General features: G+C 43.8%; 1 long non-coding RNA gene across 1 annotated transcript; it reads left to right on the top strand.

Annotated features, from left to right (window-relative positions):
- The first annotated feature begins 208 nt into the window (after window positions 1-208).
- LOC115352367 lies at window positions 209-11,786 on the top strand. Its single transcript, XR_003927112.2, has 4 exons — window positions 209-1,590; window positions 3,127-3,275; window positions 4,598-4,932; window positions 9,646-11,786. It is a non-coding gene; the product is annotated as an uncharacterized LOC115352367 (long non-coding RNA).
- The last annotated feature ends 4,278 nt before the right edge of the window (window positions 11,787-16,064 follow it).

Here is a 16,064-nt window from a genome sequence, read left to right as displayed (position 1 = left end):
TATAATAAAAACAAATCCAGTTTCATAACAAAACAAAAAGAACTGAGCGAGAGACTGACTACGCAATTAATTTTTGCCAGTTACTTTCTGCCAAGAGCAACATGCTTGTTCTTATCCCGCTCCTTAGGATTGTCCTCCCCATGTGCCTCCTGTTTGTCCTTTTGTTTTATTACTGGCTTTCAAGTCCTTCCTGAGGGCTCCTGGCCTGATCCTGTGCTCGCATTGGGGTGAAGCGAGGAGTAACTCCACTGCAGCAAACAGAGCTTTGCCAAGGTGAAATTTCTGTGGAAGACGAATGAGCCCTTTGTTTTAATATTAGCTTATAAAGCCTGTGCACAGCTCCAGCACAGCGCTCTGGTTTTAATTAATAAGAATTAGCATATACATCTACATACACTCTTTTTTTTCCCTTTGCGGGCTCGGCTACTTTGAAGAAAACCTCTTTGTATGTCTTGCTGGTTATCCTATATCTCGACATTAAAAAAACCCAAACGAATAAAACCCCAAAACTAAAGTAACATCAAACTCCCACGCAAACAAAAGGCTTAGCTGCTGCCGGTGGCGGGGAGTGCTGGGAGCAGCCCTTCCCGCCTGCCGAGAGGAGCCGGCTTCCAGCCCATGCTCCTCACTGCTGGGGAGCCGTCCAATTCCCAGCCCGCCGTCCCTTCCTCCGCCTTTGCACAATCCCACTGCAGTGACTTCCCAGTCCTAATTGGAGCCTCTGGGCATTATTGTATTATTATTATTTAATAAACAACCACATAAAACACTGGTTGACATTTAAATAAGAGTAAAGAAAGGAAAGCCCTGACTCCTAGACTGTTTTGTTTTCCTGTTGACTTGGGTGGAAGCAGGAGCAGGTTTTCTAAACAATACCCGCACCCGCTCGACACATACTTACCTTTAATGTTTTAGAAAAGGCACTGCTAACATGGGCCCGGTGCGGGTGAGAGGGCCAGACCTACTGCAGCTGTCAATCCCTGTTGCAACATAAGCTGTAAATATAGACCCGTAACCTGGACATTCCCGAGTAAAATACACGAACGGCTCGTCTTGCCTAAGCTACTAATCCTTGCTTAGGCAAGGATTCAGCATCATTTTCTGCATTGTTACCCCCAGCATGTCCTTTCGAGTGGTTATCCGAAATGTGCAGCCGTCAGGATGCTATTAAGAATAAATGGAAAGATAGTTTTATTTTTGCATTTGATTGTATGTTTGAGACAATTCAGAGTGAGAGTTATCATGACAAAAGAAAACGTGGTGTCCTTGAAGTGAACGCAGAGGAGCACAACTCGTTCAATAAGGTTTTGAAAGAAAACAAAGAGCTGAAGGCCAGAACTGACTCCTTTAGAAACAAGTATAAAACAAGACAGGATTCGAAGTGCTTAAAATACTTTGGTGACAAGCAACAAAGAAGCGTCTGTTACTAGAATTGATTGAATTAAGGAAAGGGAGAGAAAATCTTGAGAACTTTTTGAGAAGTAGAGATTTGATGTGTGGGGAGTATAAGAACAATATTCTCCCGGGCCACGACCAGAGCTCTGAATCAGCATAACTCTTTTCCTTGAAGAAAGTGAAAACTAGACAAGAGTGAGTACGTACGCCCTTATTATCCTTTTTCATTGTGGATCAAAGAGGAGGAATTCTCGGGGCTGCCAGCTCTCCACTTTCCTGCAGTGAGTCTGGAGTGTGGGCTGGGTTTATTTTTCTTGGTTAAGCAATGCCTCTCTAATACTCTAAATGATCAGGTCCAATAATGGACTTCTTGTGAGATCTGAGTTTTATTTACTGGTTTGTGTGTAGTATAAAGGTTTTTAAAGTATTCAGTAGGAGTGAAACATTCTTGCCATTTATAAAAATTATGTACATATATGCTTTAATTCTAGGGTGTTCACCCCTCATTCTTCCCACCATTTCATTACATGTTTGCTCTCGTGTATTATATATTAAAAACTTCATGCAGTGGCTCACTTGCATTTGCATATGTGGACTGTAATAATTCTGTGATGTTGCTTGGAACTTCTGTATGAACATGTTATATAGAGTCAATGTGGGCATGACAAATGTATTGCAGATTTTTCGTAGATAAACACAGTGAATGCAAATATGAATGAATTTCTGTGCAAGTTTTAATATCTAAGCAGAGCTTATAAGCGCGTAACACCTGTAACCACAATTGTCAGGGCAAACAGGGAAACTAGTTTTAAGGCATTTGTGCTGATTTAAAAGTGCTGGACTTTGAAATACTTCAGCTGTAATGGTGGAGATGTGTTCATCCTCCGGCAGGTATTTAAGTGCATAAACTCTGTTATTAAAGAATACAGAGTTTATTAGCAGCTGATACGCCAAAGTCCTTGTGAAAACAAGTACCAGAATGGCAAGGACTGCCTTACAAAGCAACCTGTGGCTTTTAAAGGCAATATGGAAATCTTACTGTGAAATGGATTAGAAAGTGCCAGTTGATGGTCTTAGGGAGGTGGGTGTTAAACATGGAGAATTTTTTTGGAAAGCAAAATGGGAACTTACCAGAAGGGTGCTGGATTTGCATGAGTGGCTGTGTAGCCAGTAATAGGTTTGGTCTAAAAGAAGGGAGCTTGCTTAGGAAAGGCACTGCAGTGGCATATAATATAAGGAGAAAATGGAATCTGTTTGAATATGGGGTGTAGTAATCTTCCCCTGAAGGAAGACTGAGTGACTGCTTTTTGTGAGAGTACTGAGACAAGAATATATTAAATTGTTACCAAAGATACAGAGAAGAAGTATATTCTGTCAAGTTTTCTGCTGCATTTTATGAAAACTGTTCATGTCACAAAGAGATACATGCAAGTCCAAGACTTTTATCAATAAAAAGGCAAAATTAACCTCTTTCAGCCTTTTCTTTATTCATGAATACAAATCTTTGCTTGTTCCTGTATTTGGTGGAGGTAAAGTTGTCCTTAATTGGCCTGCAAAATATTTCCTTGCTAGAGAGTTCAGGTTTAACATGTGAAGGAAATTTGTTCTGAATTCACTGCAAGTCCACCTGCTCGTTCTATGTAACACTATATTAAGTAGCTGTTGAAAGATGCATAAGAAAAGTTATGTTTTGCAGAGAGAGAAAATGAAATTGTCTTTGCATTTCTTTAGAGCTCAGTCTGAGTGGTTTATTCATGGAAAATCAGAAGACAGTCTTCAAAATGGCCAGTAGACCAAAGAAGCTGGGCTGGGAGCATCTGTATCTTCCCATTTGAAAACTTTGCCTGTTTCTTGCTCCTGCAGAGTACCTGGCAACACTGGTAAAAACCAAGTTACATTAGTCCATTGTATTTTAGAAGCTCTTTTGTCTGTATTAACATTAGGATGATGTCAGAGGTTGATTATATGTTAGGTTGTTCCAATAAGAACAATTAATTTGGGGGCAAAAGCCAGTGAGGACCCTGTCAGACATTGAACAATGTTTTTGGTTTTCATGCACTGAATCATCAGTGTTTGTAGGCCTCCAACATGTAAATCACCCTGAGGTAATCTGGAAGGGAAGGATATGAATAAGCCAATTAAATTGGCAAAGAGCCTAAGGAACACCCTGTTTAGGGATAAAATCACATGCCTGTCCTAGTGCCAGGAGTTTTGGAGAAGGAAATAGAGTTAAAATCTTTGTAGTTCATTTCTTTGCGGAGAGAGATGATTTAGAAGACTTCGGTCTTCTCCTTTTGTATGTGTGAGCTCAGGTGACTGTGATAAGGTAGTAAGTAATGTGTTTTCTGCAAGTAATTTTTATTTTGATGACACAGAAGGATATCGTCCAGGTTGCAGAGGGTGTAGGAACTAGTTGCCTCATTTATGGTAATTATTTCATATTCAGTTTTATGATATGAGCATTCAAAGGACTGAATTGCCCTTTATCTTTCCAAGTACCTCCTTTTTTTTTTTTTCCCTGTGGAAAGGGAGGCACAATTTTCCATCAGGAAGCCTTCTCCACACGACTCAGCAGTTACTAGCATACTTTAAGGTGCTCTATATCTAAATAATAACAAAAGCAACTGCTTTCTTCCTACCATCTGCCAGGCCTGTGCCTTCAAAGTTGTGATGTAACGGGGAAAGAAAGGCAGAGGTGAAGAAAACGTTTCACTGAAAGTTTTGCAGAGGAAAAAGTATTGCCATTCTTAGTTTACTTCTTCACAGTACCAATGGGTTCTTTTTGTGTTTTTAAGAGGCGTGCTGCATTTGCTGGAAGACTAACTGTGTATTTCTGCCATCCCACCCAGATCTTTGAACCTGTAGGCCAATTCCAATCAGGAAAGTAGCTAGGTCTCTAGAAGAGATATACCCTATATATGCCTTTACTGGAGGAAAGGCCCAGGCAGAACTCATGGCTGACATCAGACACTTTATGTGGGAGTGGATCATTATGACCTCCCCAAGCACAGGAGAAGCTGTAATTGGCATTTGTACATTATTAAGCATAGAGAATTTAACTGTAAACAGAAATCCATAGGAAATCAGGAGTCACCAGTTACACTGCTCACAGAACTACTCATTTAAGGGCAGCTTTTGGGCATTTTTCAGACACTATTAAAAGCGGGGGAGATGTAACCTCTCCTTTTTTTCCTCCATGTAGCCCATCATCTTTGGACTTCTAGAATCATGTTCCTGGTTGAAGGGAAGTAACTTCCTGAGAACAAAAACAGCCAGAAAGCAACAGAGACATGGGGTCACTGGAGGCACCACCTAACAGCCCTCCGGACGTCTTGGAAGTAACAGCATTGGGATAGCCTAGATACAAATGCACAGACTGGCAAAAGACCCAGATAAACATAGTTGTTCAAGATGGTTTCAATGCCTCTCACCTAACCCCAGCCATCTGATAGCTCAGCATCTAGCCCACACCAGTCTTTACGCCCTATGGAGACAAAGAGGCACCTTCCAGGAATGCTTTGTTCCAGCCCAAAATAGGTATGAAATGGGTGTGATGAACCCTTCTTTTTTTGTGTGTCTGCGTTGTGTGCTGAGGCCTAGATGACCATCTGAATTTTTTAGACAGCTAACATTCTGTGAGATTAATCCCAACCTTAGTGTTCAGCTCCTGCGCAGCCTGACCATGCATTGCTGGCAGCAGAGAAAACTGCAGTTACTATTTGAGGGCTAGAAATTTTGCACCAGAGGGTTAGTTCCAGGATCCCTTTTGTTTTGAGCTGGAACTGGAGGTTCAGTCAGCCTCTTGGACATGTCTCTGGCCCTTATGCACTTTCAGGCATTCAGACACTGTTCAGAGCAGTGGAAAGAAACAGAAATAGCTGCTTTCACTTCTCTTGTTGGTGTATGGGCCCTGCAGAGAAAGAGGAACCAAAGTAAGGTTAAGCAGGGTTTAAAGGAACAAGATAGTGTTTGGTAGAAGAAGGGAAAAACACATAAGCTGGCCAGGTCTTAACTTCACAGCAGTGTACATAAACTGTTTCCATGTCCCCAGGAAAACAAGGAATTCGGGAAATGGTCTAGGGCTAGTCTGCATGAAATACAGAGCACATGACACAGCATGAGTCCCTTTCTCTCGATAGACAGCGCTCTAGAATCGGTATGACCTTCCTCCTGCCCTTGTTAGTCTGAAATATGTAGCACAGCTGTAGGACATAGTTCATCATTTATCAAGGGTAAATACAGTTCTGGATGGGAACATGGAGGTGAAAAGTGTTCTGCACACAGCGTTCACTTGCATGTTGTAACTTGCTGCTCGGAAAAAAACAGAACGCTTTGTCTTCTTGTAACACTGGTGAGTGACTCCTTATCATAACCTTGTAAGAGGTTTCAAGTGTGTTCATGAATAGGAAGATGATTAAGATGACACATCAAGGTTTTCTGAATACTTATTCCTATTGAGCCGCAACCTCATATTTTTCTTAGTTTTCATTCCAAAACAAGGTGTTTCTAATCTCCGGTGTGATTGGTAGACCACATCCTTTCACTCTTGGTAGCGCAGCTTGCTGTGAAACCCAAGCAGAGCAGTAAGAAAGTGAGTTTAAATGAGAGGCTGTCAGAGCTAAAGCAGCTAATTTAGCTGAAAGGCCCTGCAAAGGAGGCCTCTATTGCTCTGAGCAGTTACTGTGACAAAACCCAAGGCTAAAAATGAAGCGACCTCACTAAAAAGTTTAGTGGGAAAGAAGCTAAATGGGAGACTTAGAGGATCTAATTTGTAGGGTAGGAAAAGGAAGATGGCTCTGTAGCTGGGGAGCAGTTGAAAGTCTTGCTCTGAACGCAACCATAAATCATCATGCCAGGTAGGGTATTTTCTCTTCCCCCAAGTATTTCCCAGACTGGGAGTCTGCTATGGCCACAGCTGCTTCTCTTCAACAGGCCATTAGAGCCCCGAGACTGGGTTTTGAGCAGGCTGTGTAGAAAGGATGTAATACTTTTGTCTGTTACGCAGCTGAAGAGTTAGGTCTGTAGCCTGACTGATGTGCCTTTTTTGAGGAGAGGACTCATATTAATTACCCTACATCTAAGGAAATCTAATTTCAGAGCACAAGGACATAGAGGAAAAAAGGAAGCCTGTTTTTTCCAGTGTTCAAATGATCGTATCAGTGCAGAGATTTGTGTCATGGGGAGCACCTCTGGGCTTTCTTGCCACTGCGTTTGTTAACAGAGGGTAGGAAAACAACTGAGGCCAATGGCTTCAGTGACAGACACCGGGGGAGTAGAGATGGTATCTTTGGCATTAGGCTGGGGGGGGCTGCAAGAGGCAGTGCAAGGGCTGAAAAGTTTACCCAGTGTCTCATTGCTTCTAGGGTTGTAAATGAGTGCTGACCATACAGCCCAACAGCACAAGTTTCACCACGCTTGCAAAGTGAAGTAGCTCTGGTGGTTCCCTTTTCTTCAAAGTGTTTTACACTTTCTGCAAAGCCACGTTTGGGGTATGCGTGGAATGGGCATCCCCAGTTCAGAGGTGGTAGAAGTAGCAGAGGACATATAGCCTTTCCTGTCTACTTTTCCAGCTCAGCCCCCTGTTCCTACCCCCTTCGCTCTGTAGCCCCAAGGATCCAGTTAACACCTGCTCCTTGCTGTCTGGTGCCCTCTGGTGCTGCAAATACCTGTCCGGGCTACATCCCATCATACCCCTGTGCAGTTGTGGGAACCAGCCTGTACCCCAACAGGGGACTCACGAACTGGTATCTGCTTTTTCCCCATTGCAGCCTGGCTGTGGCAAGGGCCCTCTGATATGCTGTGGAGCAGGTGGGACTGGCCTGGGAGGTGGGAAGAGCTAGTCCTAGCTTCTCTAGTCGTGTTTCAGTCCTTAAAGGGGGAGAGTGGGAAGCGGACAGGCTCTCGCTGGTCCCCCCTCCAAGTATATCTCCCTTTCTTTACTCCCTCCCCTTCTCCAGCTTTAGCCCCCTAACTTCTATCATCCATACTCTTTTATTACTGTTACCTTCACATAGTTGCCCGGTCTCACTGCAGAAAGCCTTTCTTCCTCTTCCAAGATACAGCTCCTCTTCCCCTAGGATGCTATTCCCACCACGGTCTCTGATCCCACTCCAGACACCTTATATTGCGGGGCCTATGGCTCAGGAATGCTTGGAGCTTACACATGCTCACATCCATTGTTCAGAAAACAGGATTACAGTATCTTCGCTGTCCTTCATCTCCCCTCTGATTAATCAGTGCTGATTGATTGATTGATGGTGGCTCTCTGGCGTAACGAACTCCCAAGTCCGTAACAATCTCCCAAGTCCGAGAAGCAGCCACATGCCTATCATTCTCACATATCTATCCAGAGCATACGGAACATATTAACCTCCAGAAATTAGTTAGAGCCTCTTCTAAATTAGTTTGTACGAATTGGCAGGGCTCATTTCTCTGGACTAAAAGAAAACTGATGACAGAGGCAGATAGCAATGACAGGCTGACAGGTCGTTTTCTTGGTTTTGGTCCAAGTAGATTTCACCCTCACGGGGAATGAGTGGATCCCTTGGTGACCACAAACTGCACACTGATGGTAGGTTCCTGCCTGCAAGCCTGCTTCCCCACACGTGATGCCCGTGCCTTGTTCAGTTTAGTGCTCCCTTCCTGAGATGGTCAAACACTGTTCACAATGATGATGTTGTAGTGCTGCACAACAGGCAGTAGGTGCCATGTGGTAACAGAGATCAATTTAGAGGGCCTGAGACTGACCAGTCCCTGTTGGCCCCCAGCCTGCTCTGTCACTGCGTGAAACCCCAAGCGACTGAGCCCTTCTCTTCTGCTCCAGTGCTTGGCTCAGATTCCTCAGCTTTCTCTCATTAGGCTCTTTTTGGGCAGCCTAGTTGCTGGGCTTTCTGAGTTGTAGGTAGATGACAGTGCTTCCATGCTATCACTGCAGCTGGGGGTAACTGCTGTAAGGAAGGACCAGCTTCAACTACTGTGTGGGCTGAAACACGACGAGTTGCTCCTTTGCAATCTGATTACCACCAGGAGTCCATTTGGCATGGACTTTCATGGCAGATTCATGACCTTAGGACTATCAGTCTGACAAATTTCAGTTCTCTGCCACAGGGAGTAATTATAGGAAGAAAGTCACAACTTTTTGGGGGGGGTTGGGTTTGGGTTTGGTTTTTTTTGACAAATCTCTCATGGAAACAGTTGAACTGGTTAAACAGAAAGTAAGATATCTTCCCCAAACTCAACCAAACCAAACCCCCAAACCCAACAAACAGGCAGTGAGCTGTATGCAGGCACTAAGCTTGAAACATGTGAGCTGGAACTGATAAAGGGTTGGCAGAGCTGTAAGCAAACTGAAAATGGGACCTTATAAAGAGAAGTTGGGCAATCTTCAAAAAAGTGGTGCTACCAGTCCTGTCAATGAATACTTAGATATGGCCCTTGCAGATTGCACCCCTTGATGCAATGCTCACTGGTGAGTCATTTGGAAGATCACTAATTGAAGGATAGAAAATGGCCTGCTGTGGCCTGCAGCCATTATGAGCTGCACATTTTTTTAAGCGGTGTTTGTTGCAATCCCCTCTATTTTCTGCAGATGGGGTGTGGCTGTCCCATTCCTGGCAAAGTGGCTGCTGCAGCCTTTAGTTGGGAAAATATGGGTGCTGTTGCATGACAAGTTAGGCTTCCCTGGGGAGGAGAGGGGGGGCAGTCACCTTCTTTCTCTCCAGCACAGCATCAGGGGTGTGACGATTCCCTAAAGGACAACAGAACCGCACAGAAATCTGGCAGCTTTATTCAGTTTGTAGTTATATGGATCTGGCTCATAAAAACATCTGAATCATGTTTCACACTACCTACCTAGCTACATAAACACAACTTGATCCTCTTCTTAGGATCTGAGCCTTATATTCTCAGACTATGCCTCCTTTTCCTTTTTTCATCAGAGGTCTTGTGACTCTCACTCCTCGCATAATTATTTGGGCTTTCGTGAAACCTGCTGTGTTCAAATTCCTCAGCCTGCAATCAGAAGTGACACTGTCACTCTTTGTTCATGTTAAATGCAGGCACCCGAAGTTTCTTTGGCTGTGATGCATTAGAGAACTCATTCTTCATGCAGGATGGGAGGGACACTGCACTCAGCCCCGCGGATGACAGAGCGTGGGTAGGCAGCAATCCTGCAACTGTGCCTGCGGTGGGTGAGACAACCCCTACACCTCCTTGACTCCTTATTGCCCTTCTGCCACTCTGCCTTCCCAGATCCACTCGCTTTGCCAGCTGAAGACTGCCCGGTCAGCTCTGCCAGAAGCCCGGGGTCACGGAGCAGGAGACAGACTGTGGCACTGTGCTGCAAGGATGGGAAGCATGGACTTAGTTTTGTGGAGGCTGCACGGAGGGAGCAGTCTGGTGAGTATTCGCACAGACACTGCATCCAGTCTGGTAGGCAGAAGAAGAAACGCACCCTCCTTATTTATAGGAAGATGGAGGTTGCTATGCTAGGCCAAACTGATTAAGTCTGGTATCCTGCTTCAGACAACGATGCACACTGGCTGCTAGAGGAGGTGCAAGAAATGCTGTAGTAAAACAAAGATAAAATCACTCAACATGGACATGTCTCACTGTCCTATGGATATCTAGGTCACTAGTTAACTGTGTCAACAACTAGTGACCAGCATGAGCTGGGAAGGATGAAAGCTTTACGCTGAACTATTCCAGTTGGTGTCCTACATGGTTCCTCTTACTTGGCTGAAACAAAAATGAAGAAAGAATGATACCCCCCCATTCTGTTTCTTCTGAAATATATGACAAACCATGTATTGTTCTCAAAGGTGCAGGATCAAACCTGTCATTATCTCACACAGAGTGCAATAAGTATCATGACTAAGAGTTAACAGTGCATCAAAAATTATCATCTCTAAGTCTTGTTGGCAGGCTTTACATGAACCGAACCAGGTTGTCAACTGCCTTCTTCAATGACAACTGATTATATTACAAAGAACTGCAACAACAAGGCATTTATTTTTCATTTTTAGGAATTTGAATGAGGAGATCTCATTACCCAGAATCAGGATGCATCTTGCTCAGTGGATACAATAACAAATGGATTCTTCAAATCCCTAATTCACAAGCATTTCAGAGCGAGATAGTTCAGCAGCATAAGAAAGATGTACTATTCCTAGAAATCTCCTGACTCAACTCCTGTCCTGTATCTGTCAGCGATTCAATAGCATGGCAGTTATAATTGAGCACAAACATAGTTCTGTTAGCAAACAGGAAGAAGCTGGGCAGGAGCACCAAGATGGCAATGGGCTGGGTGGGTGCCAAGGTGGGTGGTCACACCTGGTCAGGGCTGTGAGATCAGCGATATGGGTAAGGTGATCAGGCTTGCAGAGGGAAAATCCGAGTTGCCTGTCACTGTGTGGTGATAAGAAAGGAGGATGCACAAGGAGGATGATAAGCTTGATGGGCGCTTAACAAGGCAAAGCTGATAAGCCTGATGGGCACTTAACAAGGCAAAAATGAGATACAACAGTGCTTCATTTCTGTTTCTTTAATTAGTAATTCTCTTACCTTTTCCTTTGCATTGAATACTTTGTATAAGAAAGCACTGGCTGCAGCACTTAGACATATAGTCTATAGACTTCTGTAGATTTACAGACATTGTGTGACATGGTTGGAGAGAGGGTGGATTATCAGCAGGTAGCCAGCAGCCTGGGGAGAGGTTCTTGAGATTTGTGTGCTTCTATGTGCATCTTCTCAACCTCACCTGCTCAGTTGGAGATTTGGAAAAAAACAAGACTGTGCGCTATTTATGAAAGTGATGGTGACATCAGGACAAAAATACATGATCCACGTAGTTCCTGAAGCTAGAGATTACTCACAGGATATTGCTAGGGCATCAGATAAAGATTTTAACAAGTGGGTGTAAAAATTTCATCACAAGTCTGTCTTTAGGAACCCAAGGAACTGGTCCTATTTTCAAAAGTGTGGAATCACTGACAACTTCAGCAGCTTTCTTCCTCCTGATCTTATTTTCTGAATGGATTAGGGCTCAGTTGTTCAGGCTTGTTCTACTTGCCTGAATTGGTAGTATGCATAACAAACCAGTAGGATGGGGCAGCTCCTTTTCCTGTCTTTTATTTGAAGTTCTTTAAAATTATCAAATATCTGCAGATGCATAAACCATCAAAATACAAATAAATGGAAAAGAAAATTTGCTGTTAAATGCCTCCTTCTTCCCCACTCCAACCTTGTGGTTGGAGGTTCCTTCCTATCAGTCAGCTCCTGGCACCAACTGGTGTGTGGACACATCCCTCCTGCCTCCTAATGGCTCCTTGGGGAGAGAAGAATCTGCCCAAATTATCCTGAAGAGAGATTATGGCTTCAGTGGTGAAACTCATTGGGATAGTGATGTGTCCAACAAAGCTGATGACTGCAAGTAATGCTTCATTTCAAGCATAGTTCCAAGGGCAAAAAAGGCTCCTCCTGCCAAATTTGGCTAGTTTTCCTAGTTGAAATGTTTGTTGATGGTTTGCATGTGTGAATAGGTCTTGTCAATATTCCTCAGTCTCGGTTACATTGGTCTTATTACCCTCTTCTGTTAACAGCCTTTTGGAGGGAGGAGAGGATGTCATGAGTGCAGGAGTGCATCTTCAGTAGTTAGTTCTTTTTCTTTTTCCCAGCACATGAATCTAAAATGGCCCTGCTGCCTTCTTACTGTAACTTAATTGTATGGATCAGAATTTAATTCACTTAATTTTCTGGCTCTAAACATTTGCAGTCCAGAGCTAATCCAGAGAATAATGTTATTTCCTAACAGTCTCATTTTCCCCACTGGTACTTTGTCTATGTGCCATAAATGTTTCTTGATCATCTCTATTTCAGCCATGTAGAGGCACATACCTGAACTATTCTTTGGGTAGTAAAATGGTTTCTGGAAGTCAGTGCTTGAAGAGCTGGAATAAGATAATTTATAGCACAGAAGAATCAGGAAGGTTGGGAGCCCGTCAGGGACCTGATTACAAGGCAGTGTTGTCCTGATTCTTCCATTTTGTAACATAGGGAGATCCACCTGTGTGACAAGCCCAAATCACACTGAAGTCTTGGGCAATATAACTGATTTCCTGGTGTGCTCAGGCCAATCAATGTCCTGGACCAGACAGCCCAGGACGTGGCTCTTCTCCCTGTCTGTGCTTTGTAGGGGTGTGGGTTTCAGGGAGCTCCTTCTGTCCCACTGGAAGTATCGACTGTATGTTCAATAAGTTCAAAGGAAGACATTAGCTTTCAGCCAGATGTGCTGATCTGTGGGGCACGTCTGGGTGTATGTGGCATGACCACTGAGCAGAGGCTGTCACCTATGGGCCCGTGTTTGGAAGAGAGTTGTAGCAGTGCTACCAACAAGCAGCGGTTGGGGACAGCCGCTTGTGTCCATGCAATGCTCTTGGGTGTATGTCCGCTCTCTCTTAAGCAACTGAGCGAGTGCCCAGAAAGACAGATGGGTGCTGCACTGCATACATTACTTCCTAAACATTGCCCTGTCTAATCCGCAGCTGCTGTGGACTTTCCTTTCAGGATAAGGTCGCTTTGTCTGAATAAGCAACAACAGCATCTAAAGAAGCAATAGATTTTGAAACGGAGACAACTGGAGCAGTCATACTTTGATCTCTGGCAAAGCCCAGGGGCTTGATTATTATCCAGTGGAAGGAGCTGAGATAAATGAGTTTTCAGGAGCAGGGAACTCAAAGAGTTCAGGCTGTACGTGAATTGAGTGAAGGGTGAGGGGGTGCGCCCTCCTCCCAGGATAACGAGGTCAGTCATCAGTGAGCCACAGGGTCCTCTCGGAGCCTGGCACTTTACAGGGCTCACATACATTTTCTAGAAGCAGGCAGGAATGTTTCTTTCCATAGACCTCTGCCACCTCCTTGGAAGCTGATCAAACTAGTTTTATTAAAAACCACCATTTGACTTCTAATGTTTTTATACTGATTAAGAACATTGACTTGGCTGACTGAACAAGGGAACTGATTGTAGCTCAGCTGCTTCATGCTGGAAAAGCTTTGATCGGACTGAGTGGGAGTTTATGTTTAAGGTACTCTATAAAGTGAATTTTGGTGATAAGCTTATAAACTGAATTTGAACTTTGCACAGGCTCCAGAGAGAAGGAATAAACAGCTTAATTTATATTCTCTGCAGATGCACACCAAGATGTCCCTTTAACCTTCGGTTATTTTACCTAGGGGGTCAAACTGTTCTTTAAACTGTTTGAAATTATTTGTCCAGATTAGCTGTCCATGCTGAAGATGGAGAGCTTTCAGGGTGGCTCCCAAGAGCCCTGAAGCCAACTATAATGAATGAGTTTGGTGTTCTACCCAGAGGAAAAAAAGCTGAATGAGTTACAGAGCTGCCAAATAACCCCAGTTCATTCACACAAACTTGAGGATAATGTGTTTCTCTTGATCCCGATGTGGTATCATTAGAATAGTTTATTTCAAGGGCATTTGTGTCTGACATCTTCCCTCCCTCATTACTTATCAGCCTCTATAGTTATACACAGCAGTGAATTGCAATTAGCAGACACCGGTATCATTCAGGAAACGCTGGGGAGCACGGAGGGTTCATCCCCCGCTTCCGCTGAGGCCAGTGACCAAATTTGCAGGGGATCAAGTGGAAGCAAGGTCAGGTGGTCATCCTGCGAAATCCTCTGGTCCAATACATCTCGGAGTGTATATGCATAGGAGTCAGTCTGAAGAGTTTGGTAACTGGTCAAGGAATTATTCATCTCCAGTGGTGCGTGCAGCACAGATCCCAACACAGCCGTCACAGAGAGTCTGAGGCTGCCGCGAACCCCGGGCATGAAGGAGTCACTTGTTGAGGCAGTGATGGGGTCTTTGCCCGGGGAGAGATTTTCTTTAGATGGTGAGGTTGTGATCTGTCTGAACAGATATCTAAATATTTTATCAGAGGAGTCATCCAGCTGATGCGTGTCACCGCCGTAGGAAACGAGAGACTTTTGTTTGTGTTTTCTCAAGGCGGAGGGCTGGAAGTGACAAACCCGAGGTCTGGCTCTGTGATGGCCTTCTGCATACCTGCGGGCAAGTCACTCCCGTCCTCATGCTGCTCCTGCCGTCTCCCCACGTCTGCCCCAAAAGGCAATTGCTGAGACCCAGCAGCACCCTGAGCTTGTGCAGTCATTCTCCCTTCCCTGCTTCAAAACAAATCCACTTCATTTATCATAATAAAGGGAACATTTTTTTTTTTTTTTAAACCCAGCTTACAGTTCATGCCCTGTGTATGTGTGTCCACCTCTTCATCCCTCCCGGTGACTTCTGACCCTGATGCCCAACTCCAGCTAAGTATGGCAGAAGTGTAGAGGCCTCAGTGATATCAAAGTTACATGAAATTTCCAGAAAATTGGGAGAGCAAATAATTCAAATGTCACCTCTGCTGGGACAGAAGTCTTACCAGATATCAGAGGTCCCAGTAGGGAAGGGGAAAGAGGGACAGAGAGAAAGACAGAAGAAACCAGGCTTCATTTGCTCATTCTGTTGCCCACACTCATTTTATTTTGCATTTTCTTTTAATTTCCTTGTAACTCCTAGCTATCTAAACCTTACTGAGGACTTGAAGTCTAAGTTAGTGTAACGAAAAATTCCTCCCATTAGCTCTCAGTTGCTCTCAGCAAAGTATCAAGAGAGGAGTAGAGATCACTCAGTGTTGACGCTCCACCCCTGACAGGGGTAAAATCTAAGCAGCAAGGACACTGAACATGCCCAGGGAACAAGTCAGCTATGAGCTGGAGCAAGCCCATTCATCAACCAGTTTCACCATATGCTAAGGGAATGCAATAATATACATCTAAATCAGAGACAAATTGCAAAGACTAATTTGTGAACTGGGGCCCCATTCCTTGGAGTAAAGGTCTTTTGCTTCTAATCTATCTCCACTGGCTTTGCCCGTGTAGAAATAACTATGGGAAAAGATATCACAAACGAATCAGGTTCTGCAAGCCTTCTGAGGGCATTACTGACTTCTTCACATGCTCCCATTCAGGAGTCATAGACTCCCTGAACACTCAGTTTCCACCTGAATAGCTTTACTCTCAGCCTACTCTCTTCATCACATGTTATTTTATTCTAGTCTGCCCTGAAATAACAAGGTTTAATTGGCAATCTGGCTCTGATTTACTAATATCTCCTTGTGCATGGAAGGAGACCTCAAATTCTATGCACTCATTCTCAATCAACGTCAGTTTGGTATTAACTCAATGTTATTACATTATTGATTTTATTCATCCCAGGAGCTACATCAATTTATCATGGAATTTACACTTCTTTAACAACCAACACAAATCAAGAACATTTGTGAGGCTTGCGATGTAGACTAGAAAGTTTTTGGAATCTGATCCTCATTTTCCTTTACATTTGTTTAGATTTCCCGTTAATCTGAATTCCTATCTTGCCCCTTTGAACTTTCAACCAACTGTAAATACTTTTGATAAATTTCCGTGCTAAAAACTGTATTGCAACATAGTTCTGAAAAAAAAATGAAAACCAACTGCAAAATACCCAGTGCCTTCCGATGTATTGATATAATTGGTTTGGGGAAAGAAATGGTCGGGTGCTTTATGTTACACAGTGGCCACATGTAAACAATAAAATCTGTTTGTAACCTCAGTCATG

The sequence above is a fragment of the Aquila chrysaetos genome, chromosome 2 (genome assembly GCF_900496995.4).
Source record: "Aquila chrysaetos chrysaetos chromosome 2, bAquChr1.4, whole genome shotgun sequence".
NCBI lineage: Eukaryota > Metazoa > Chordata > Aves > Accipitriformes > Accipitridae > Aquila > Aquila chrysaetos.
The sequence above is the reverse complement of the archived record's forward strand: the minus strand, read 5'-3'. Positions and strand labels throughout refer to the sequence as shown.